The 25,634-nt window shown below is 41.5% G+C and overlaps 1 long non-coding RNA gene and 1 pseudogene across 2 annotated transcripts; one reads left to right on the plus strand and one right to left on the minus strand.

Annotated features, from left to right (window-relative positions):
• Positions 1 to 2,922: 2,922 nt before the first annotated feature.
• Positions 2,923 to 24,347, minus strand: LOC132680825 (dnaJ homolog subfamily C member 8 pseudogene; annotated as a pseudogene). Its single transcript, XR_013555107.2, has 2 exons — positions 24,278 to 24,347; positions 2,923 to 5,741 (listed from the first exon to the last, which is right to left on the minus strand). The product of XR_013555107.2 is annotated as a dnaJ homolog subfamily C member 8 pseudogene (transcript).
• On the plus strand, positions 24,289 to 25,391 carry LOC132680826 (uncharacterized). The gene is made up of 2 exons (XR_009610727.3): positions 24,289 to 25,026; positions 25,322 to 25,391. It is a non-coding gene; the product is annotated as an uncharacterized LOC132680826 (long non-coding RNA).
• The last annotated feature ends 243 nt before the right edge of the window (positions 25,392 to 25,634 follow it).

Genomic DNA, 25,634 nt, shown 5'->3' on the forward strand with positions numbered 1-25,634 from the left:
GTAATGGAAATGTAGTATTGCCTTTAACTAATGAGGCTCTGATTCATTTTGGTAATGAGGCAGCTAGAGACCTTCTAGCTGCCTCTAGAAGAAAGTGTCAAATTTTGGCCCTTAAAGCAACTGGGGGAGAAAGAGCCCACACTTTCCCTGCTGCCCTGTCTTGGGCATAATATATATAATATCCCTCAACTGGCTCTGGGCATCCTCTCTCAAATATCAGAATGCCCAAGTTGCTGCTGAGACTGTGCTTGAGCTCCAGGGTAAGCTAAGGTGGTCACCAACTTCCCTGGCTGAGCAAAAATCATCACAGCCTTCTTTTACTGAGGGACCCCTCAACCACATTATATTCTCAAACCTCGGTAGAGTGAAGAGGCTGGGCAGGCCTGGCTTATTATTCTCCCTGCTTCCACAAAATATAAGACGACATGCTCTACATAGCCCTGGATTTTTTGTACCAACTGTATCGATCTACTATTTTCTAAGTCATCAACTCAGTTATAACCACAGCTCCAAATCCATGGGTAGGACTGGAACAACACTATTCGTACTTTAAAAAGACCCTATTGATCTTGGGAGCTTGGGCCTTCAGAAGATACTAGGAACGTCCAGTCAGCTGGCAGGCAGATGATATAGCAATGTGAGTAGCCTAGAGAGAAACAGGCCCACTCCAATTTTCTGTCACTTTCCTAAACCTACAGAGACCATCTCACCCCGTCACTGAAAATGAATTCAGGCCCAAGGAGGGTGGGGGGGAGAGGGACGTCCGTGCAAGGCCTCAGCCCTGCCACTTTTGCACTTCCCCCTGGGATGTGGTAGGAGACCATCAACCCTCATTCTTCATGGCTGAATCCTGGCTCATAATCTCATTTGATTCATAATACGATCATGCTCCCAAGTAAGTAGAGCCATCAGCAGCTCATCGGTGCAGAGCTGGCCTGAACAATTGCCGAGTAGGTTGAGTCGAGACGAAAAATGCCCCTCCTCATACCTGTTGCTCTTAAGAGACAAAGCAAAGCCCTTTCCTTAACCCCATCCTTGTGAGACTACAGCGTCCCCACTTCCATAGGAAGTGTCGAAGAGGTTACCGTAAACATAAAGGTTAAAGAGGATCCATGAGATACAATTTCTTTACAGTTAGGCCATTTCAGCAAAAAGTCTAGGGGCAGGAGACACAACGTTGACGAACCATGAAGCAAGGCTGACTCTAGTCCGAAGGAAGCTTGTACAACTGTGACAACAAGCTCATTGTGAGTCATTAAGAAAAGCTAAGAATTGCTATGGGATGGGAAGTGGGGCTGGAGGAATGTCAGGGGGCTGGAGGAAAATAATCATAAACAATAGAGAACTTTATGCCCACCCTGGCAGGCATAAGCCAAGCTTGGCTAAAACTGACTTTGCTAGCCAAACTTGGCTCAAATTAACTTTCCTGCTGGTAGAATTAGCATAGAGGTAAAGAATTTTTCAAACCAGAAGTTCTTTTAGAAAATACCCAGTCTAGAGTGTATCTATATAGTTTTTAAAGCCTCATCTAGATTTTAAAAGGACATTATTTTTTTTTTAGTTCAGAATCATTGTTTTCTTTTTTTCTTTTTTTTTTAATTTTTCTTTTAACGTTTATTTATTTTTGAGACAGAGAGAGACAGAGCATGAACGGGGGAGGGTCAGAGAGAGGGAGACACAGAATCTGAAACAGGCTCCAGGCTCTGAGCTGTCAGCACAGAGCCTGACGCAGGGCTTGAACCCACGGACTGCGAAATCATGACCTGAGCTGAAGTCGGCCGCTTAACCGACTGAGCCACCCAGGCGCCCCCAGAATCATTGTTTTAAAAAGAAATGTAACTTGGAGCTCCATAATCAACAACAAAGAAAATCTTTATGAATCTTATTTACCCTCACAACAATCCGGTGAGGCAGCACTGCTATTGTTCCCTTTTTACAGATGAAGAAACTGAGGTACACAAGACTGAAGTACTTGCCAGGGTCACACAGAGAGGCTGCTGTTGTACAGCAGGGCACAAGAAGAGCTTCCTTGTTTAAAGCAGGGTAGAGGGCAGGGTTCAGAGCAAGGAAGGTGTCAGTATCCCGGCAAATGACCCTTCCCCACAGCTCACATGACCCTGTTTGAAAAAGTCTGATAAGAAAATCAGGAGACAGAGGTTGAAAATGGTGGCGGCTGGGTCCTGGGTTTCTGGGCTGCCAGGTCAGGCCGGGGCACAGCTGAGGACTTCCATGCCGAGTGGGGCCCACGACGCAGAGGGCTCAGCTCTCACATGGAAAGCCCTCACCTACTTTGTAGGGCTCCTTGGCCTGGGAGCAAGCACGCCGAACGTCCTCCTGAAGTCACATCACAGACGGCACGACCCACGTACGTCACCAAGCCCTTTCCCTGGAGAGATGGTAATCATACTCTATTCCGTAACTCTGGCGTGAATTCACCTCCCAGCAGCTGTGAAGATTAACAAAGAGAACCCAGACCGCTACCCAGTTGGGGACCACAGCACTGGTCTGGACCATGACTCTGCACGTGGACCAGAAAAATACATGAGACCCTATGCTTACCTTCCTCACTTGTATCAAATGATGTCCAGGATACTGACCTTCCATGCCTTCGCTTATGGCAGGAGGTGGCTTAGATAAATAACCCACATTGGTCCATGGGGATGAAAGAAAGAAAGAAAACCAGAAGATAAACGGAATCACTAAAGGTTCAGGTAGAATAAAAATATGACAAAGATAATAAGGACAAATCCTTAGGGTCCAGAAACAAGCACGGAAATCAAAGCCCTGTGAATAAATGAGAGCAGGTGCCATGGTGACTCTGAGGTGTTAGTGAGAACATGAGTCCTTGGAGCTGGGGCTGGCCTTCTAATTCCCCTTCCTCCTTACTAAAGATGACTTTGGACCTAGGTCAAGCGGGGGAGCTGGAAAGGCGCTCCGTGCATAAAGCTTGAAGTCTGAAAGTGTTGCTATTTCATCAAAAAGGAATTAGAAAACTTCCTTCCACCTTCCAAGGACCCCCTAAAGAAGCTGTGTGTCTATCTGAGGCCTTGTGTGGAAAAATCAAATACCCAGGCCTGCTCTGTAGGAAGATACAGGATCTGAATTTACCCTGAGGTCTGTAGGAATCCCAGTCAGGGGAGTTAGTGACAAAAACTAGCCCCTGGATGTTAATTCTCTAAGGAGATAACAGAAACAATCACAAAACTACTCTTTCACAGTGTAGGGTTAATGAGAAGCCTTTTTTTTTTTTTTTTTTTTTTTTTATGTTAAAGAGTAGTTCAGAGTACTTTGCCCTTGAACAACATGGGTTTGAACTGCGCGGGTCCACTTACACACAGATTTTTTTGATAAATACAGGACAGTACTGTCCATGTATTTTCTCTTCCTTATGAGTTTCTTTTTTTTACTCAGTACGTTTAATGGGATGATTTCCACAAACTATACACAAAGTTTCTAACCGTCACAATTCAGTAAAATACAAAAGATGACCTTAAAGATTATGGGAAGAGAAGGCAACACCAGTGGTGACACCTTCCAATCCCGGTGGGTCTAGGGGTGGGGAGGGGGTGATGGTTTCTTTTTCACCCGAGCCCCTTATTTCAATGTACAAAGGAATTACTCTGATTGATATTAAATTGGATTGAAAACAAAGTGGACTAAAAAGCAAATCTACTCTATGTTGGTATGGAAATGGGAAAAAAGAATGAGTCTTTCAAAGTAGGATGGGAGACAGTTGGGGAAAGATTCTGTGGTTCACACTGCTCCATTTTTACTGAAAGTAAAATCAGGGCAGCCCGGTATTTCTTTTCTTTAATCCCCTTTGCATATGCTTGCAAGGTTCGCCAGCTGTCCACACGGTCATCTTCACTTTCCTCAAAGTTTCCTGCCACTCCCTTTCTCACTTGGCTTTTTCTCCAGCTTCTATCTTTTCTCCCCCTGTTACTTCCTTTCACGCACCTCTCCCGACCGCTCACGCTTCTCTCTCTTGCCTTTCGATTTCCAGCTCAGCAAAGCGTGTGGCTGTCTGTTTATACACTGTTTGTTTGAACAGCTCAGGATCCCCCTCCTCCACATTTGTAGGTTTCATTTCTCCTTTAATTGCTTGTTTCACTCTCTCACAGTATGTTCTATGTATTCTTTTCCTGCTTGATTTATATCCAGGGTCCTCTTCCTTTGCTCCTGATCCAGGAGCAACTTGTAAGCTTCGTCCACAGCTTCAAAAGCCTTTTGTGCTATCAGCATCATCTTAATTTTTGTCAGGATGCACCAATATGGATAACTGTCAAAATGTCTTTTTTATTCCTTCATCTGTCACTTCAGGATCGATCTGAAGAACCTCAAATGGGTTCAAATTGGAAGTAGGAAGAAACAGGACAGGTCGATCTTTTAATCTGACTTTTGGATGTTAGAACTGAATCTGTCTTTTCTATTTGTTTCACCTCACTGTAGAAGGTCATAAATGCTTCCTCAATGCTCCCTCTGCCAGCTGAATCGCTGCTCATTCCTAGAGCCACCATTTCTCCTTCTTGATGATTGTCTTAATTACATTTTCTTTTCTCCAGCTTACTTGATTAGAAGAATACAGTATATAATACATATAACATAGAAAATATGCATTAATGCCTATTTATGTTATTAGTAACAGTTCTGATTAACAGTTGGCATTAGTAATTAATTCTGGGGGAGTCAAAAGTTACACACAGATTTCCAACTGTGCACGGGGTCAGCATTTCTAACCCCTGCATTGTTCAAGGGTCAACTGTAGATCACAGAGAGATACTCATCACACAAGGAAGTTAACTTGAGAGAGAAACCCGGCAGCTGCAACCAGACATTAAATCAGCATTGAAAGAATGGGAAATAATAGAGCTAGAAATGAAAGAATAGGCAATTCAAAGTAATTTAAGAGATTTTTAAAATTAGGAACCATAATGAAGCAATAGAGTATTATGGGAAAAGGTACAGACAGATTTGATAAATAACAAAATCGAAGCCCTGGAAACGAAACACAAAGGCACTGCGTAGAAGGACTCACTGGGTAAATTAAATAAAAGATTCGGCACAGCAGAGGAAAAAATTAGTGAGCCCAAACACAGATCTGCAGAAATCACTCAGAATGTGGCAGGGAGAAACCAGAAAATGAAAGAATTAACCAAGCAAGATGGAAGATGGAAGGAGATGCCCGATGGAATCTGATAGAACTTGCACAGGAGAGGCTCAAAGAGATGGTATTCACAGGGAGAGTGATGAGGAATATTCCAGAATGGAAGACATGAATCTTCAGATTGAAAATGCACACCAAGTTCTAAAGAAGGTAGATAAAAATAACAGGTTTTTTTAAAAATATGATTTATATTTCTTTGCAGGTTTTGTGTGTTCAGGTCTTTCCTCCCAATCCTTTTGTCTGGGTTTAATTTCCATTTCATCTAAATGTTCATTTCGGTAAGATGAAAAAAGTAAGTAAAAATATAAGAATACAGATTGACAAAATAAACACAAATAATATGTATAGAAGGAAATAACAGTAATCGATGATAAAAATTAATGAAATTATTTCTATGTTTTAAGAGCTCATTTCCTGGGTACTGTTGTTATAGAATTATTTATTGCTTCTGTGACAAACAGGCCGTTTCTCCATGGGCAGATCAGAAATCCACTTCTGGGGTGATTTCACTCTCAGTGTACTGTCTATGCAGTCAGTAAAGCCTTCCAGGGGAAACACACCAGCACGGGGAGGGAGCCTGTGGGAAGAGGAGGGGGACCACTAAATGCCAGAAACTTGACACCAAAGAAACACAGACTAAGAGTGACACCCAGTGGCCAGACTACCCGCATAGCGCAGGATGCTTCCCAGGACCCCCACATCCTGGCTGCTGCTTGTGGCCAGATCGTTTGTGGGGGTTTCCTCTCATTAATGTGTTTCAGGGAGGTCTGTGATCTAGAGAGTGCTTTGGTGGGGGTGTGAGGAGCCGGTTCCCCTCTCTCCTCCTCTGCCATCTATCCCTGTCTCCTGGCTCACTTTCCCCTTCCCTACCCAATGTGCAGTCTCTGGTGATGGGGTCCCATAGGTGACCAGGTAGAGAGGTCAACAGAAGACACGATGGAAACAAGGAGAATTTCTCCCACCACCACTTCGATACAGGGGTGATGTGCTCCATGGTGAGAGTGTATCCCCTACAGCTAAGCCAGTTAAAATGTGATAAATTAATTTAGCGGTACTGACCTCTTGAAATTCAGGGAGAGGGTATAAGATATTGGAGTGCCAGTGCAGACAATCCATGTCATCACAAAAAAGGTCCCGATGAAATTAGACCTCGTTAGATCCACCCCATTTCTGCAAATGGTGCTGCGGGTATGTTTCTAAACTCTCCAGCAACAGCCAACTTGGAGATTGCACTAAGGAAACGCTGGCTCAGATGCAAAAGCCCATAAGAAAATTATAAAATCTGACACCTGTCCCACCACCCAATTGAATTGTCTCTCAGAAGTCACCACCAATAATCACCACCACAATAAGAACTAGCACAAATTGATATCACACACACACACACACACACACACACACCATGCCAAGCACCATCATAAGTGCCTTACATGCACTGGCTCATTTAAATTCTATTAGGCAATCCTATTAGGCAACTACTAATATTATACTCATTTTACAGATGAGAAATTTGAGGCATAGAAAGAGAAATTAATGTGTCCAAAGTCACAGAGCTGGTAAACTAACGAAAACACATGATGTTCTCACATCGTCCCCAAACGCCCTTCAGGCAGGCTGAACCTTGGAGGATGTAGACAATCCTAGGCAAAAACGTGAAGGAGGGTACAAAAAGTAGTGGGAAAGAAATAGATGAAGACTTGGCAGTCAAACATTCAATGTATGTTTGGCAGATAATACAGAGTCCATATGAACTATGGCCAAAAAAAATTATATGGAATGCAGTATTATGAGTCATGATGATGGGGGGCGGAGAACGGCAGCCAGATTGTGCTGCATGTTGTACATCAGCCTGAAGAGATTGAAATTAACCTTGTAGGCAGTGGTGAGTGATGAAGGATTTATAAACGAGTACATGTCACAGTCAAAAGTAATGTCCTTACAAAGATGTATTTGGTTGTGGTGTCTAGATGGTATACAGATGAAGTATGAGTTTGAGCATGGGTCATCCTTTAAAAAATTTTTTTTTACATTTATGTATTTTTGATAGAGAGAAACAGAGCACAAGTGGGGGAGGGGCAGAGAGAGAAGGAGACACAGAATTGGAAGCAGGCTCCAGGCTCCGAGCTGTCAGCACAGAGCCTGATGCGGGGCTCGAACCCACAAACCGTGAGATCATGACCTGAGCCAAAGCCGGATGCTTAACCGACTGAGCCACCCAGGTGCCCCAAGCATAGGTCATTCTTCCACAAATTCAGTCTGTCTTAGTCAATGTACCATGTGCGTGAGAAAAAAAATATCTGTTCTATAGTGATAGGATATGGTGTTCTCTAAATATCAGTTATGTCAAGATGATTCGTTTTGGGATGATCTTTATTTTTACTGACTTTGTGTATGTGTGAATTTTTGTTCTTTTAATTGCTGAGGGTGTTAAGATCTCCAACTGTGATTGTAGAATTTTCATTTCTTCCTTAAATTCTCTCAATTGCTTCTTTGTGTATTTTAAGGATCTATTATTCAGCACCCACATTAATGACTGTATATCTTTTTGGGTACAACAGCCACTCCAGCCTTCATGTGCTTGCAGTTTACGTGATATATTTTCCAATCCCTTTGCTTTTAAGCTATCTTTATGTTTAAAATGTACATCTTGTGAAGAGCATTCGTTAGGTCTCACTTTTTTTCGTCAGCTCTGACAATCAATCACTCCCCAGTAATTAGAGTGTTATTTTACAGACTTCTAGACCCCATAGTTTGTGATGAGAAATCAAATGTCTTTAGACTTGATATTTTGTAAAGAAAAAGCATTCATGACACTTGTTAAAGATGTTAAGAAAGACTCTATTTGAGAAGGGACTACTGTAGTGGGGGTTTTACAGTAGGGGAGACAGATCAGGCTCAACTCCAAATACAAGAAGAAGTGAAGATTTATAGCCAAGGAGCAGCACAGGGGAAGTAAATGGAAAATTGCTAAAACAAAACATCAGGAATATGAAGATTCTTGATAGTCTTGCTCAACAGAATTCTTGCTGAAGGCAAGCCAGGATGATAAGATATTGAGGGTAGGAGGTGAGGAATTTGATCAGATATCAAGGGTGATCAGATACTAAGAGGGAACTGTGGCTAAACGGACTCAGCAGGATTCTTGTTACACCTGGGCTAAGTGGACCAAGGGCAGAGCCTAAGGCTGGGACCTAGTCAGACTCAGGAACTTGATTCAAGTTTGGTCGAGGTAGAGAATCTGTCATATTCCACCGTATGCCGTGTGTCATTTTCCCTAGCTCTTTCAACATTTTCTCTTTACCTTTGGTTTTCAACACTTGGACTATGATGTGACTAGGTGTAGTTTTCTTCTAATTTATCTTACGCAGCTTCTTGAATTTGTACCTGTGAGAAGATGTCTGCCCTATTCTACCCCCTCCCCCTTTCATTTGAGGAGTCCAATTATGTGGGGAGTCTATAATGTTAGACCTTTTGATATTGTCTCCCATGTCCCTGAGGCTCTGTTGACCTTTTTTTAACTTTCTTTGAACAGTTTGAGGATTACAACAAAATTGAGATGAAGATACAGAGATTTCCTACATACCCACTAGCCACCCCCCCCAACACACACATGCATAGCCACCCCTGTTAACATGACTGGTACAATATTTACCAAGGATGAATCCACATTGACACAGCATAATCGCCCAAAGTCCATAGTTTGTCATAGGATTCATTCTTGCTGTTGGATATGCTATGGCTTTGGACAATGTACAATGACATACAGTCATCATTATAATATCATACAGAATATTTTCACTGCTTTAAAAATCCTCTATGCCCTGCTTATTCATCACAACCCCCTCCCCCACAATCACTGGTCTTTTTACTATTTCCATAGTTTTTCTTTTTCCAGAGTGTCATATAGTTGGAATCATACAGTATACAGCCTTTTCAGAGTGGCTTCTTCCACTTAGCAAGATGCATTTAAGGTTCCTCCATGTCTTTCTGTGGCTTGATAACTTGTTTCTTTTTAGTATTGAATAATATTCCATTATCAGGATGAACCACAGTTTATCTATCCTTTTACCCATTGCAGGACATCTTGGCTGCTTCCAAATTTTGGCAATTAGGAATAAATATCCATGTCCAATTTTTTACATGAACATAAATTTTCAACTCCTTAGAGTTAACACCAAGGAGTGCAATCACTGGATCTTATGATAAGACTATATTGCTTTTGTAAGAAACCACCAAACTGTCTTCTAAGGTGTCTGTACCATTTGCATTTCCACTAACAATAAATGAGAGTTCCTGTTGCTTCACATCTTCACCAGCATTTGGTGATGTCAGTATTCCAGAATTTGGGCATTCTAATATGTATGTCATGGTATAAATGTGCATTTCCCTAATGACAAATGATGAGGAACATCTGTTCATATACTTATTTTCCTTCTGCATATCTTCTTTAGTGAGGTGTCTGTTAAAGTCTTTGGTCTGTTTTTTAATTGGGGTGTTAGTTTTGTTATTGTTGAGTTTTAAGAGTTCTTTGCTTATTTTGGACACCAGTCCTTTATCAGATACATTTTTTAAATAAGTGTTTTCTCCCCAACTGTGGCTTGTCTTCTCATTCTCTTGACATTGTCTTTCACAGAAGCACAAGGTGCTTGTTTGTATTAATTTTAATGAAATCCAGTTTGCCAATTATTTCTTCCAAGGATCATGTCTTCCCAAGGTCATCTAGGTTTTCTCCTATGTTATCTTGTAGGAGTTTTATCGTTTCACATTTTACATTTAGGTCTGTGCTCCATTTTGAGTTAATTATGGTGAAGGATGTAAGTTCTGTGTCTAGACCAGACACAGGCCCAGATGTCCAGTTATTCCAGCACCATTTGTTGAAAAGACTGTCTTGGCTGCATTCTTGTGCTTTTGTTCCTTTGTCAAAGATCAGCTGACTGTATTTATGGGAGACTATTTCCTGGGCTCTCTGTTCTCCTCCATTAATCTATTTGCCTATCTTTTCTAATACCACACTGTCTTGATCACTGCAGCTTTATAGCAAGTCTTGAATTCAGCTAGCATTAGTCCTCCAATTTTGTTCTTCTCTTTCAATATTGTGTTGGCTCTTCGGAGTCATTTGCCTCACTCCATATAAATTTTAAAATCATTTTGCCAATATCCATAAAATAACTTACTGGGAGTTTGATTGGGATTGCATTGAATCTACAGATCAAGCTGGGGAGAACAGACAGCTTGACAATATTGAGTCTTCTCACTCATGAACATGAATATATCTCCATATGTAGTTCTTTCATTTCATTTATCAGAGTTTAATAGATTTCCTAATACAGATCTTGTACATACTTTGTTAGTAAGTATTTCCTTTTGGTGAATGCTAATGTAAATGGTATTGTGTTTTTAATTTCAAATTCCACTTGTTCATTGTTAGTATTTAGAAAAGCAATTGACGTCTATGTGCCAACTTGTATTTTGAAAACTTGCTATGATTACTTACTATACATAGATGATCATGTCATTTGTGAACAATGATAGTTTTAAGTCTTTCTTCCCAACCTGTATACCTTTGGTTTCCTTTTCTTGCCATACTGCGTTAGCAAGGACTTCTAGTACAATGCTGAAACTGAGTTCTGAGTAGGGATATCCTTGCCTTGTACCTAACCTTAGAGGGAAAGTTTTGAGTTTCTCACAATTAAGTATGGTGTTACCTGTAGGTTTTTTGCAGACAGTCTTTATCAAGTTGAGACAGTTCCCCTCTATTCTTAGTTTACTGAGAGTTTTTATCTTGAATGGGTGTTAGATTTTATTAAATGTTTTTTCTGCATCTATTGATATGATCATGTGATTTTTTTCTATGGGATGGATTATATTAATTGATTTTCAATGTTAAACCTGCTTGCATATCTGGATAAATCCCACTTGGTCATAGTATATAATTTTTTTATACTTTTTTGGATTCAATTTGCTAATATTTTGTTGAGGACTTTTGCATCTATGGTCACAAGAGGTATTGCAGTTTTCTATTCTTGTGATGTTTATGTTTGGTTTGGTATTAGAGTAATACTGGCCCCATAGAATGAATTAGGAAGTATTCCCTCTGCTTCTATCCTCTAGAAGAGATTTTAGAGCATTGATATAATTTCTAACTTAAACATCTGGTAGAATTCACCCAGGAGCCCATCTGGGTCTGGTTCTTTCTTTTTTGGAAGTTTATTAATTGTCACTTCAATTTCCTTAATAGATAAGGGCTTATTCAGAGCATCTATTTCTTCTTGTGTGACTTTGGACAGGTTGTTCATTTCAAGGAATTAGTCCATTTTGTCTACATTGTCAGATTTGTGGGCATAGAATTGTTCATACTATTTCTTTATTATCCTTTAATTTCTGTGGGTTCTAATAATAATGTCCCCTCCTTTGTTTCTGATATCAGCGATTTGTGTCCTCCCTCTTTCTTCATCTATTTTATTTTTTATATATTTTATTCATCTTTTCAAAGAGCAGTTTTGAGTTTCATTGATTTTTCTCTATTGATTTCCCGTTTTCAATTTCATTGGCTTTTGCTCTAATTATTACTATTTCTTTTCTTCTATGTACTGTGGATTTAATTTGCTCTTCTTTTTCTAGTTTCCTAAGGTGGAAACATAGATTATCAATTTCAGATATTTCTTTTTTTTTAATAAACGCATTCAATGCTAGAAATTTCCCTCTAAGTACTACTTTCATTGCACCCCACAAACTTTGATAAGTTATGATTTCCATTTCATTGAGTTCCAAATTTTCTTTTAAATTTCTCTTGAGATTTCTTCTAGAATCCATGTGTTATTTAAAAGTGTGCTATTTATAGGGCACCTGGGTGGCTCGATCGGTTGAGTGTCCGACTTCAGCTCAGGTCATGATCTCACAGTTCATGAGTTCAAGCCCCACATTGGGCTCACTGCTGTCGGTGCAGAGCCTGCTTTGGATCCTCTGTCCCCACCCCCACCCCCACCCCCTGTCCCTCCTCTGTTCACACACGCCCTGTCTCTCAAAAATAAATAAACATTAAAAAAATTAAAAGTGTGCTGTTTAATCTCCACATCTTTTGGGATTTTCCAGTTATCTTTCTGTTATTGATTTCTAGCTTAATCCTGCGGCAGTGTGATAGCAGAAATCGTATGATTCTATTCTACATGAGGAGTGTTTTAAAATTTTTAAAATGCATACCTAATATTCAATACAATCATTAAAAAAACAGTCAAGCTAAAAGAAGACAGGAAAAGAAGAAAATGGAACAAAGGACAAATGGAACAACAACAATAGCAACAAGAAAAAGGTTAACAAGATGGTAAATTTAGGCCCAACCAATAATAATTACATTAAGTGAAAATGGCCTAAACTCTCCACTTAAAGATTGCCAGATTGGATAAAGGGAACTAAATATATAAGTATAAATATAAAGATATAACTAGGTTAAAAATAAAAGTATAAAAATAGAAATGCCATTCAAACACCAATCAAAAGAAATGCCTCATATTGATTAAAGCAAATTTCAGAACGAGGAACATGATCAGGGATAAATAGAAACATTTTGTAATAATAAAAAGGATAACATATTTAAAAGATATTAACAATCTTAAAAGAGTATGCACCAGGGCTCCTAGTTGGCTCAGTCAGTGGGGCATGCAACTCTTGATCTTGGGCTTGTGAGTTCAAGCCACTATTGGGTGTAGAGATTACTTAAAAATAAAATCTCTTTTTAAAAAGTGTATGTACCCGCCCTCTGCCCCTCCCCCACTCATGCTCTGTCTCACTCTGTCTCTCAAAAATAAATGTTAAAAAAAAATTTAAAAAAAAAGGGGGGGGGGTACCTGGGTGGCTCAGTCACTTGAGTGTCCAACTTCGGCTCAGGTCATGATCTCGCGGTTTGTGGATTCGAGCCCCACGTTGGGCTCTGTGCTGACAGCTCAGAGCCTGGAGCCTCCTTCAGATTCTGTGTCCTCCCCTCTCTCTGCTCCTCCCCCACTCGTGCTCTGTCTACTCTGTCTCTCAAAAATAAATGTTAAAAAAAAACTTTTTCAAAGTGTATGTACTTACCAACACAGCTTAAAATGCATGAAGCAATAAGTAATAAATCTGAAAGAAATAATAATGTCCACTGTTTGAGTGGGATATTTTATTAATTTTTATTTTTTTATTTTTTCAAGTTTATTTTTGAGAGAGTGAGACAGCTCAAGCAGGGGAGAGGCAAAGAGAGAGGGAGACACAGAATCTGAAGCAGGCTCCAGTTTCAGAGCTGTCAGCACAGAGCCCGACACAGGGCTCGAACCCACCAACTGCAAGATCATGACCTGAGCCGAAGTTGGATGCCCAACTGACTGAGCCACCCAGGCGCCCTTTAGCAGGATATTTTAACAGTTCTCTCTCAGTAATTAATAGAACAGGTAGACCAAAAAAACCAAAACAAAACAAGACAACAACAAAACAAAAGACAAAACAAAACAAAACAAAAAACCACCACCACCACCAAAAACCAGTAAGGATACAAATCTTGAATAACATTTTAATCAACTTGACCCAACTGACATTTATACAAGAGTGCACCAAAACACATCAGAATAGGCCATCTTTTCAAGTGCATATGGAACACTCACCAAGAAGAACATATTCTGAGATGAAAAAACAAATGTTGAGAAATTCAAAAAATTAAAATCATCCAAGAATGTTCTCTGAACACAAAGGAATTAAATTAGAAATCAATAAAAGAGAAATACCTGGAAAATCCCCAGATATGTGCAAATTAAACAAAACACTCCTAAATAACTCAAGGGATGAGGGACAAATCAGAAGGGAAATTAAAAAATAGTTTGAATGCAATGAAATCAACCTATCAAAATCTGGGGGTTGCAGGAAAAGCAGTGCTTAAAGGGATCTTTATCACATTAAATGCTTATATGAGAAGAGAAGACAGTCTCAACTCGGTCGTCTAAGCAGGCAAACTAAACAAGTAAGGAGAAGGAGGAAAGAAAATAGTAGAGATAAGAAAGAGCAGGAATCAAATAGAAACTGAACAAACACATAGACATTACATTTAATTTAAATTCGTTCTGATAATCACTTCACAAGTCAGATCATTATGTTGTACATGTTAAACTTCTACAGTGCTGTATGTCAAGTATATATATTTTTTAATGTTTTATTTTTGAGAGAGAGGGGGAAGACAGTGGGAGAGGGGCAGAGAGAGAGGGAGACACAGACTCTGAAGTAGGCTCTAGGCTCTGAGCTGTGAGCACAGAGTCCGACGTGGGGCCCGAACCCACAAGCTGTGAGATCACAACCTGAGCTGAAGTCAGATGCTCAACCTACTGAGCCACCCAGGTGACGCTGTCAATTATATTTCAATTAGCCTGGGAAAAAATAGAGAATATCTATGAACCGAAACAGTTATTTCTTTGAAAAACCGGTAAAACTCCTCTGGGCCAATAGACAGACTGCTTCCTGGGACGCAGAAACAAAGGCCTCTGTCTGCACCATCCCTCCAGGGCTGAGAGATCAAGGGACGTCAGCCTGAGCGGGGTTAGGTAGGGGCGCCCTTCCTAACAGCGCCCCTTCTCCAACCTCCTAGCAAATACTGGACTGACGGAAAGCCGGCTCAGTGCACAAAGCAGCCTTTGATATCCAGCTGCAGCAGGAGGCCCAGGGAGGGTGGAAGGGGCAGCCCAGCCCTCAGGACCCATAGTCCTTGCTCTGTCAGGCCTCTGACCAGGGAGCAGAGCTCCTCCCTGCCTCTCTGCAGATTGCTCCATGCCTAGCAGGCTCTGGCACATTCCTCACATTCTAGGATTGAGATACACAGTTTGGTTCCTGTGGGGGAGGCCAGGGTGGGGGAGGAGGGCAGGGAGCATCCCAGGAATCAAGGCTGCTGTGCTTGTTTTCCCCCTGGCTGCCTTGGCCCTCACGGACTTGCCTGCCAATGAGCAAGTGATCCCCACCCGGCCTCTCTCTGCAAACACCTCCCTGAGCGATCTGGGCGACACCGGAGCTGTGGGCGCAGCGTCTCACTTCGGCCCCAGCAGCATCAGGGAGCCAACCCCTCATCGGGGGGCAGGGGGTGCGTGCAGAACCCCAGCCCCTGCTCCTAAAGTCAGGAGGAATCTGGGAAATCGCCTGATGGAGCCCAGCACCTTACAGATGAGTGGACGGAGGACCAAATGTGGGAAGGCTAGGAGTACGCACAGAATCTAGTTACACAAAACAAACCTCATTTGCGTTTTGGATAGTCAGCAGAGCAGAGGAATGCAGTTGACATAGTGAGCTGAACTTCAAAAGCCTCCCGTGAGATCTCACAAATGAGATGGAAAAACTATGGACTGAATCCAAATAAGGTTAGACAGATTGATGACTAATTTCAAGGCCACTAATAAATTACGTAATACTTCCTCGGGTGCTATTTTCTTTCTTTTTTATGGGCATATAGTTGACATATAATGTCATATTCGTTTCAGGTATACAGCGTAGTGATTCCACAGTTTTATACATTATGCAGTGCTCACCAGGATAAGCGTAGTCACCATCTGTCACCGTACAAAGTTATTACAATGTTATAGACTATATTTCCTGTGCTGTACTTTTCGTCCCTCTAAGTTACCCGTTTTAGAGCTGGAAGTTTGTGCCTCTTAATTCCCTTCACCTGTTTTGCCCCTCCCCCCCCCCGGAACCACCAGTTTGTTCTCTGTATTTATGAGTCTGTTTCTAATGTGTGTGTATGTATGTGTGTACATATTGGCTTTATTTTTTAGACTCCACACATAAATGAAATCATATGGTATTTGTCTTGCTCTGCCTGACTTATTTCCCTTAGCATAATACATTCGAGGTCCTTTCGTGTTGTCACAAATGGCCAGAGTTCGTTCTTTTTTAATGGCTGAGTAATATTCTGCTGCATTTACATACCCCATCTTTGTCCATTCATCTATCAGTGGACACGGGCTGCTTCTGTATCTTGGCTATTGTAACTAATGCTGCAATAAACATGGGGATGCGTCTCTCTTTCCAAATTAGTGTTTTCATTTTCTTTGGGTAAATACCCAGCAGTGGAAGTACTGGACCATACACAGTATTTCTGTTTTTTAAAAAAAAATTTTTTTTAACATTTATTTATTTTTGAGACAGAGAGAGACAGAGCATGAATGGGGGAGGGGCAGAGAGAGAGGGAGACACAGAATTGGAAGCAGGCTCCAGGCTCTGAGCCATCAGCCCAGAGCCTGACGCGGGGCTCAAACTCACGGACCGCGAGATTGTGACCTGAGCTAAAGTCGGACGCTTAACCGACTGAGCCACCCAGGCGCCCCCACAGTATTTCTGTTTTTAATATGCTGAGGAACCTCCGCAGTTTTCCATGCTGGCTGCACCAATTTACGTTCTCACCAATGGTGCCCAAGGATTCCCTGTTATCCCCATCTTGGATGCTGTTTTTTGAGCACGTTCTTCGTCCAGTTCTCATGCCAGTCCATTCCAGGCCAAAATTTAATCAAGTCTTGGATGGAGGCACAAACTCACTCTTTTATATAACACTGAATGAGCCCCTACTCTGCACTGGAAACTAGTGACACTGTTGAGTGAAAACAGAGCCCATGCCTTCACAGAACCCATGATCCATCAGTCACTTAGAGGTCAACCAAAGTGTCCCACAAATGATTATGCAACAAGGGCTGTGACGGGGAGGAAGGGAAGTACAATAAGTACATATAAAAGAGGAGGGTGGTGCCTGGGTGGCTCAGTCCGGTAAGCATCTGACTCTTGGTTTCGGCTCAGGTCGGGATCTCACGGGTCATGAGATCGAGCCCCGTGTCAGACTCTGTGCTGACAGCACGGAGCCTGCTCGGAATTCTCTCTCTCTTCCTCTCTCTCTGCCCCTACACACTCTCTCTCTTCTCCTCTCTCTCTCTCTCAATAAATAAATAAACATTTTTTTACATGAGGAGGCATGTAGGCAGGGAAATCAAGGAAGGCTTCCCTATAGAAGGGACTCTTCAGCTACCATCTGAAAAATAAGTAAAAGTTACATAGGCAAAGATGAGAGAGAAAAGAATTCAAGAGGGACCGGCATGTCTCCCAGAGGCCCTGTGCCAGGAGGGGAATAGGACTAGTGTGAGGGAGTGAAAGGCCACTGAGCAAAGTGCAGGGAGCTCTGGGGAGCTGATATTACCTGTTAGAATGAGAGCTCTATGAGGACAGAATTTTTATTATTTTGCTCACAGCTGTGTCCCCCAGAGCCTATAACTGTGTGCCTATTACTGTGCCTTCCACACAGTAGATACTGACAGATAGTGAATGAACGAGTGAATGCTGGCTTGGGAAGCTGGCAGAGTGCTCGAGTGACAGGGGATCTGAACAATAGAAAGGGTGTAAGACTTCAGGCAATGGGACATTATGAACAGATTTCTCTATTTTGTAGCTCCTAGTTTCTTGAGAGATTTTATTATGAATGGATGTTGAATTTTGCTAAAATGCTTCATCTGCATCATTAAAATAATTATGTTCTTCGCTTGTCTGCTGATATGGTAAATTACATTGATCGATTTTCAAGTGTCGAACCAACCTAGCATCCCCCACTTGTGTTATCTTTTTTAATATACTGCTGGATTTGATTTGCTAACATTTTGCTGAGGGCTTTTGTATCTATGTCCATCAGGTATATTTGGGCTTTAGATTACTTTTCATGAAATCTTGGTCTTTGTCTGGTTTTGGTATCATGTTAGTATCGGCCTCATAAAGTAAGTTGGAAAATGTTCTACCCTTTACCATTTTTTGGAAACATTTCTCTAGAACTGGTATTATTTCTTCCTTACGTGTTTGGAAAAATTCACCACCATGTAGCCCTGATCAGACTATTTCTTCTTGAGTGAGCGTTGGGAGTTTGGGTCTTTCAGGCAATTTTTCCATTCCGTGTAAATTCTCAAATATGTTAGTGTAAAGTTGTTTATAATCTTTTAATTCCTGTAAGATGTATAGTAAAGTCTTTTCTTTCAATTCTGATATTGGTAATCGGTATCTTCTCTCCTCTTTTTCCTTGATCAGACTGACTATAAATTTGTAAGTTATGGCTCAACAGCTTTTTCTCTATTATTTTCCTGTTTTCTATTTCATTGATTTCTGCTCTATATTTCCTTCCTTCGGCTTCCTTTGTGTTTAACTTGCTTTCCTTTTATAATTTCTTAAGGTGGTAGCTGAGATCATTGTTGGAGACTTTCCTTCTTTATAAGTAATTAATTCTATACATTTTCCTCTGAACATTTCTTTAGGCGCATCACACATTTTTTGAATATGTTGTGTTTCCATTTGTTTAATTCAAAATACATTAGAATTTCCTTCATGATTCCTTCTTTGATCCACAGATTATTTAGAAATGTGTTTTTAAATTTCTAATTATAGTTTTTGCTGTATCTTTCTCTTATTCAATCCTAGTTTAACACTATTGTCATCAAAGAACATGCTTTGTATTATTTAAGTCCTTACAAATTTGCAGGTATTAGTTTCATGAGCCAGCATATGAATTACTTTGGTGAATGTTCCATGTGTATTTGAAAAGAATGCTTATTTTGTTATTAGGTTCTACACATGTCAATTAAGTCAGGTTGGCTGATAGTGTCTTTCAGGTCATCGACCACAAGTTGGTAGACCGCGTCCTCAGTGTCCTTCAGTTCCTCTGGTATATTCCAGGTCTTCTTCACGAGTCACATAGCCATAAATATGTACGCACTTAATAACAGAATTGGAGAATAAATAAAGCAACATGATGTAACTAAAAAAAAAAAGGAAAGACAAGTCCACAATTATATTTGAAGACATCAACACTGATAGAACAAGTAAATGAAGAGAAGTTACAAGAGAAAAGAATAGAAAAAGTATAAATTCTATCTGTATTTCTACATCATCGTTAGCATATCATCATCATCAAACATTTATGCCTCCCTGGTATATACTTGACCATTAGGAGTTGCAAACTTCTGTGTTCACAAGAGCCAAGCAGGTGACTAGATAAGTGGAGGTGGCTGGCTGACACTCAGCTTTTGAGGGTGTCAGGGAAACAACAGAAAAAGGTACAGCCCTGAAGCACAGGAGAGGACATGTCCAGTCTAAGGGGAAAAGCCCTACTCAGCTGTTCCAGAGTAAGTAACATGATGTAAAATTTGACCAGGACTTCTGTTTTGGCTTAGTAACCAGAAACCCACATCTTTAAGTGAAATATCCTCCATTTTTTAATGTTGGAAAGGTAAATCAAAATAGTACTTGAAACATTGTGTGGACCAATACCTTAGTATAAAAAAACTTGGCTGTAGGCCAAGTCCAACCTAAGGGCCTTTGCCTTGCAACCTCAGGTATAAATGTCAATTATTCCTCTTGGAGATTTACTTTTCAGTTGGAGTAATGACATAGGCACTCGGGTTATACACTTAGGATCTGTTGAGAACAAAGTGGGAAACATTGACTCATTCAACAAACAGGCCCTTACCACCTACTATATACTAAGCATTACTCTAGCAGTGGAGATTTATCAGTGAAAAAACAGATGAAATCTTTGCCCTCAAGGATTTTATAATCTAGTGAGAAGATAAAGATAGTGAAAATCACAAATAAATAAATAAATACCATAATGAGTTATATGATACGTACTATAAAAAAAAAAAAAAAAAAAAAGTGTAATTGCCAGGGTAGAAGGGCTGCAGTTTTATCAGAACACAGACACATGATCACTGAGAAGGTGACAACTGAGCAAAGACTTAAAGACATGAAGGAGGGATCCATAGACATCTAGAAGAAGGGCCTGCCAAGAAAAGGAAAGAGCCAGTGCAGAGCCCCCAGGGTGCGGGGAAGGCACAGAGCTTCCACGACTTCTCCAGGTGCACCCTTCTCCCCAAATCTCCGGGTGTTCAGCAACCCAGAAGCTCTCCAAACCTTGTTCGCTTGCATTTTTATGGAGGCTTCGTTACACAGTCATGATTGATTAAACCATTGGCCACTGGCAATTGATTCAGCCTCCAGGTTCTCTGCCCTCCCCAGAGGTCAGTAACAGGACTGAAAGTTTCAACCCTCTAATCACATAGTTGGTTCTCCTGGCAACCCATCCTTAGGTTAGTTGCAAAAGTCACCTCATTAACATAAAGGAGACACCTTTATCACTCTCAACATTTAGGGAATTCCAAGGGTTTGAAGAGTTTGAACCCTGGATGAAGACCAACTATATATGAGAAATATATTTTGATCATCTAAATGACAAATGTATCTTTTTCTTACAAATGACAATATCATAAAAGTGTTGCTTGAACAAAGTGAGCCCCGGGGAAAGGATCAATCAAGATTAGGCAGGAAGCAGAGAGCATCTTCAAAGGAGTCACTGAAGAGTGTTGAGTATAAAGACTACAAAGCTGTGGACAGAGGTAAGGTAAACCAGCAAGGTCAAGCCCCCGAGAATTAGCAATAGCACTCCTTGGCCAGAAGGGGTCAGCAGAGAACAGCATTCCCAGAGCCTGGAGAAGGCTGGCTATAGGAGCATTACTGACAGACGTGGTCTTTGGTAAAAGAACAGTTATGGCCACCACCAGGCTTGGCAGGGAAGGAAAGAGAAGACTAACTACCCCGGTCTCTCTCAGCTCCCATCTCCCCCATCCCAAACCAGCGCCTGCCATCGACTGATCCAACTACAAGCCAAAAGACTGTGAAGAAGGTTTGAAGATTCCCGTGACCAGTCTCCCGGAGAAGAGAGAGGGATGGAAAAGGCTGAAGAGTGAATCTGGGGGACAAGATGAGAGTGTCCGGGACCGAGAGAGCAGTGGGAGATGAGGTCAGAGAGGTGTGAGGTTTTGTAAAGCCTGATAGAGTGTTTCAAGAATGTTGGCTTTTGCTCTAAGTGAAATGTGGAGCCACCACGGGACTTTTAGCAGGAGACTGAGGATCTGACCTGTATTTTACCAAGATTTTACCACTCTGGCTGCTCTGTAGAAATGGATTGTGTGTGAGGGAAGGGCAGGGGTGGAGTCCATTGGCCCTGACTTGGACCATGGTGGTAACAGTGGAGGTGGTGAGAAGTGTTCTAATTCTGGATAGTTCCAAGAAGATCTAAAAAGATTTCCAGATGGACTAAGAGGAGGATGTAAGAGAAAGGCAAGCATTGGGATGACTAATGTTTTGGCCTGAGCACCTAGAAAGATCGAGTTGCCTTTAACTGAGAGGGGAGAGCCAGCAAGTAGAGCTAACTTAGCAGTGTGGGTGGGGGGGTGGTGGATGTATTAAATTTGAGTCTATTAGACATCCAAATGAAGGTACTGAGTAGACGTTTGAATATACCAGTTTGGAGCTCATAAGAAAGATCTGGACTGAAAATATAAATTTGGGAACCACCAACAATGAAATATATTGGAAATATGGGAAGGGAGAAGCACTACCAGATGGGGAAACAAAGAAAGCTTCACAGAGCAGGGGGCATGTCGTTTGCATCTTGAAGGATAGAATTGTGACAGCAGAAATAAGTGAGAAGAGCATTCCAGACAGAGGAAAAGCCACTTGGAAAAATGCTAAGATAGGAAATTAGAGGCAGGTTTGGAGAAGGCCAGTAGAGTCAGCAGGTAGACTTGTTGTTAAAGGAAGTCAGAGGCAGAAATGGAGCTAGAACATGGTTCCTCATTTCCAGTTCATTCATGCAGTTGTCATATATTCATCAAACATCTCTGGGCTACCTACTCGGTCTAGGTGCTATGCTCTGTTCTGAGCATTAATAATAAAAACACGTATTGAGCATTAATTATGCACTCAGAGGGAAAAAAGTCACCATCAACGAAATGAAAAGGCAACTATGGAATGGAAGAAAATATTTGCAAATCACAGATTTGATAAGGGGTTATTATCCAAAACAATATTTAAAAAAAAAAAAAAAACACCTCACACAAGTCAGTAGCAAAACACAAACCCTTTGACTAAAAAATCGGCTAAGGAACTGAATAGACATTTTTCCAAAGACAGACAGATGGCCAACAGGTACATCAAAAGGTGTTCAACATTGCTAATCATCAGATGAATGCCAATCAAAACCACAGTGAGACAGTATCTTACACCTGTTAGAATGGCTGTTAGAGAAAAGACCGGAGATAACAAGTCTCAGCAAGGGTGTATAGGCAAGGAAGCTCTTGTGCACTGTTGGTGGGAATGCACACTGCTACAGCCACGATGGAAAAGAGTATGAAAGTCAACAAATTCAATTAAAAATAGAAGTAAACAAATTAAAAACAGAACTACTAGCAACAATGATCCAGCAATTCCACTTCTGGGTCTTTACCTGAAGTAAATGAAATCACTCTTTAAAGAGATATCTGTACCGCATGTTCATTGCAGCATTATTTACAATAACTTCAGTGTCTACTGACAGATGAATAAGGAAAAGACCCATATTACATATATGAATAAGGAAAAGACCCATATACATATTACAGATGAATAAGGAAAAGACCCATATTACAGATTACATATACCCATATATATATATGTACATATATATACATATATGTACATATATATATACACACACACATATATATAGCACATAAATATTATATATATATGTTTATATATATATGTATCTCCAGTAAGTTTTTGCTATTAGTTTTTGTTAATCTATGTATTAGCAAATATATATTTAAATATATATATGTACACAAATATATATATATATTTTTTTTAAGTTTACCTATTTATTTTGAGAGAGTGGGAGGAGGGGAGGGGCAGAGAGAGAGAGGGAGCGCGAGAGAGAATCTCAAGGAGGCTCCGCACTGTCAGCACAGAGCCCGATGTGAGGCTCGAACCCGCGATTCATAACATCATGACCTGAGCCAAAAGCAAGAGTCAGACACTTAACTGACTGAGCTGCCCAGGCACTCCTCAAAGATACATTTCCAATGGAATAATAGTCAGCCATTTAAAAAGGAGGAAATTCTGCCATTTGCAACAACAGGAATGGACCTTGTGGGATAATTATGCTAAGTGAAATTAGTCACTTAGAGAAAGACAAATGATGTCACCTATATGTGGCACCCCCAAAAAAAACCCAAATTCATAGAAACAGAGAACAGATTGGTGGTGGCCAGGGGTAGAAGGTGGGGCGTAAGCAAAATGGGGGAAAGTGGTCAAAAGGTACAAACCTCCAGTTACAGGATAAATAAGTCCCAGCCATGCGACATATAGCATAGTGATATAATTAACAGTACTGTATTGTATATTCGAAAATTGCTAAGGAAGGAGATCTTAAAACTTCTCATCATGGAAAAAAAAATTTGTAACTACATGAGGTGATGGACGTTAATGAAACGTATTATGGTCATCATTTTGCAATATACACGTGTAACAAATCATTATGTTGTGCACCTAAAACTAATACAATGTTATATGTCAATTACATCTCAATAAAGCTGGAAACAAAAGTAATGAACAAAAGAAAAATACAAGAAGAGTGAAATTTTTACAAATATATATATATATATATATATATATATATATATATATAAAGTAGGTGTCATATATCTATCTATCTATCTATCTATAGATAGATAGATATATGACACCCACTTTGTGCTAGACATTCTCCAAGGCAGTAGGAATAGAGCAATGAATGAACTAGACCCAGATCCAAGCTCCTAGGGAACTTTCAGAGTAAAGTTTGTCCTGCTTTCACAAAGACCCACCTGGCAATGTGCCCCCTCCTGGAGACTCACCTACAGCCCTAGTCCAAGAGCACTCACCTTTTACCCACTTCCTACTCCGCCCTCTACATCAAGATGCCCGGCTCTTTGGTTTTTATAACTAATGCTTTATTTCAAATTTTATACTTTCATGACGAGAATTCTTTTTATATTATATGGATCTCTGGAATAAATTTCCTGTCAACAAAGTAAAAAACAAAAGGGAGGGGAGAAAAGAAAAAGAATTTCCCTGAGTCCTCCTAGCACTCCACCAAAGCTATATTAACATTACCCCCGTTTAAAGACCAGGAAACAAGAGTCTGAATGACGTGCCCCAGCTCACTCAGACGACAGGGCACAGCAGAGCCGGGGTTCGAGCCAGGGCAGTGGGACTCCAGGGCTCTGTCCTTACCACTCGGTTAGTGCCCGTCACTCTGGCAGGAAAGGCGAAGCAGCGTCTGTGGCTGGAGAGCCCTTGTCACATGGTAGCAGATTACCAAGCCACGGGCGGGCGAGGTGTTCTCCCGGCTTCCCTCTGCACGGATGAGCATCGTGCCCTTGCCAAGGGTCAGGGGAGGACCTGGCGGCCGCAGCTCGGGAGGGGCGGGGCTGCTGACCTGCTGACCCGGCAGAGGTCACCAGTGGCCAGCTGTGACCTCACCCGGGACAGCTGATCCTCTTTCAACGTGTCAGTTTCCTATTTCTTGGCTCCCACAGCCAGCCTGGGGTCAAGGGGCGGGCGACGGGAGCCCCACCCTGGGAGGCTGGCAGCGCAGGAGTCCATTCCTGCTTGTTCTCCTCCAACCCACCTCAAAGAGAAAGAAACTGAGGCCCATAACGACTAAATCATTTCTTCAACCCTTTTAGGCAATCCCGTGGCAAAGCCCGCATTAGAACTCAAACCCCGGGACCTTCAATTCAGTGTGCTTCCGCGAACGTGCTAACACCAATAAGCTCAGGCTTGAAAATCAGGTTCCCTAGTGAACAAGCTGGGATAGGATGGTGTGTCAGGACACGAGCCCAGGACGGACACTCCCCACCGCTCCCAGGGAAAGGAATTTCTCCTCAGTCCAGCTATCTTTCAGGGACACTCAGGTTTTGCAATCATCGGACTCAGCAAAGGGCAAGGGAAGCAGGAATCCTTCCGCCCAACGAGCCCAGGTCAGATGTCCTTCCTGGGGAGACTTGCATCTGGGCTAAAAGAGGCCTGTGCAAGCAGCAGGCCTGGAACTAGTGACAAATAGGAGTTTCAACACCACCCCCACCCCCCACCCCCACCCCGTTCGGGAGCCGTAAATAAGCGGAAGAAGGCACAGCGAGAAGAGGACAAGGAGGAGAAAAGTCATGGCCAAGCGCGTTGTGTCCCGAAGGGCCTCAACCAGCAGGGGGCAGTACAGACACAGCATCTGAGCTACAGAGAAAATCCTCCGCGGTGACCTTTTTTTATTCTTTGCAGGTGCAGCGATCACCACCACCAACCCGTGATTGTACAACAGGTCCCTGTTTGTAAAGCTCGTCCTAAGTCAGCGACTCCTTACATCCTTGCACCACGAAGCAGCAGGCCTTTGTGTGAGGAACATGTCAGCTGACTTCTCTAAGGTCTTATTTCTAATAGTCTTAGAAATAAGCAGAGATGAGTTTTCTCACATATGGGGGTGCGGGCGTGTGTGACAGGGAATACACAAACAGGAGCTTCATCACTTAAAACGTATAAAAGAATATAAACCAGAAACACACACACACACACACACACACACACACACACACAC

Source organism: Panthera onca, chromosome A1, assembly GCF_046562875.1.
Source record: "Panthera onca isolate mPanOnc1 chromosome A1, mPanOnc1 haplotype 2, whole genome shotgun sequence".
Lineage (NCBI taxonomy): Eukaryota > Metazoa > Chordata > Mammalia > Carnivora > Felidae > Panthera > Panthera onca.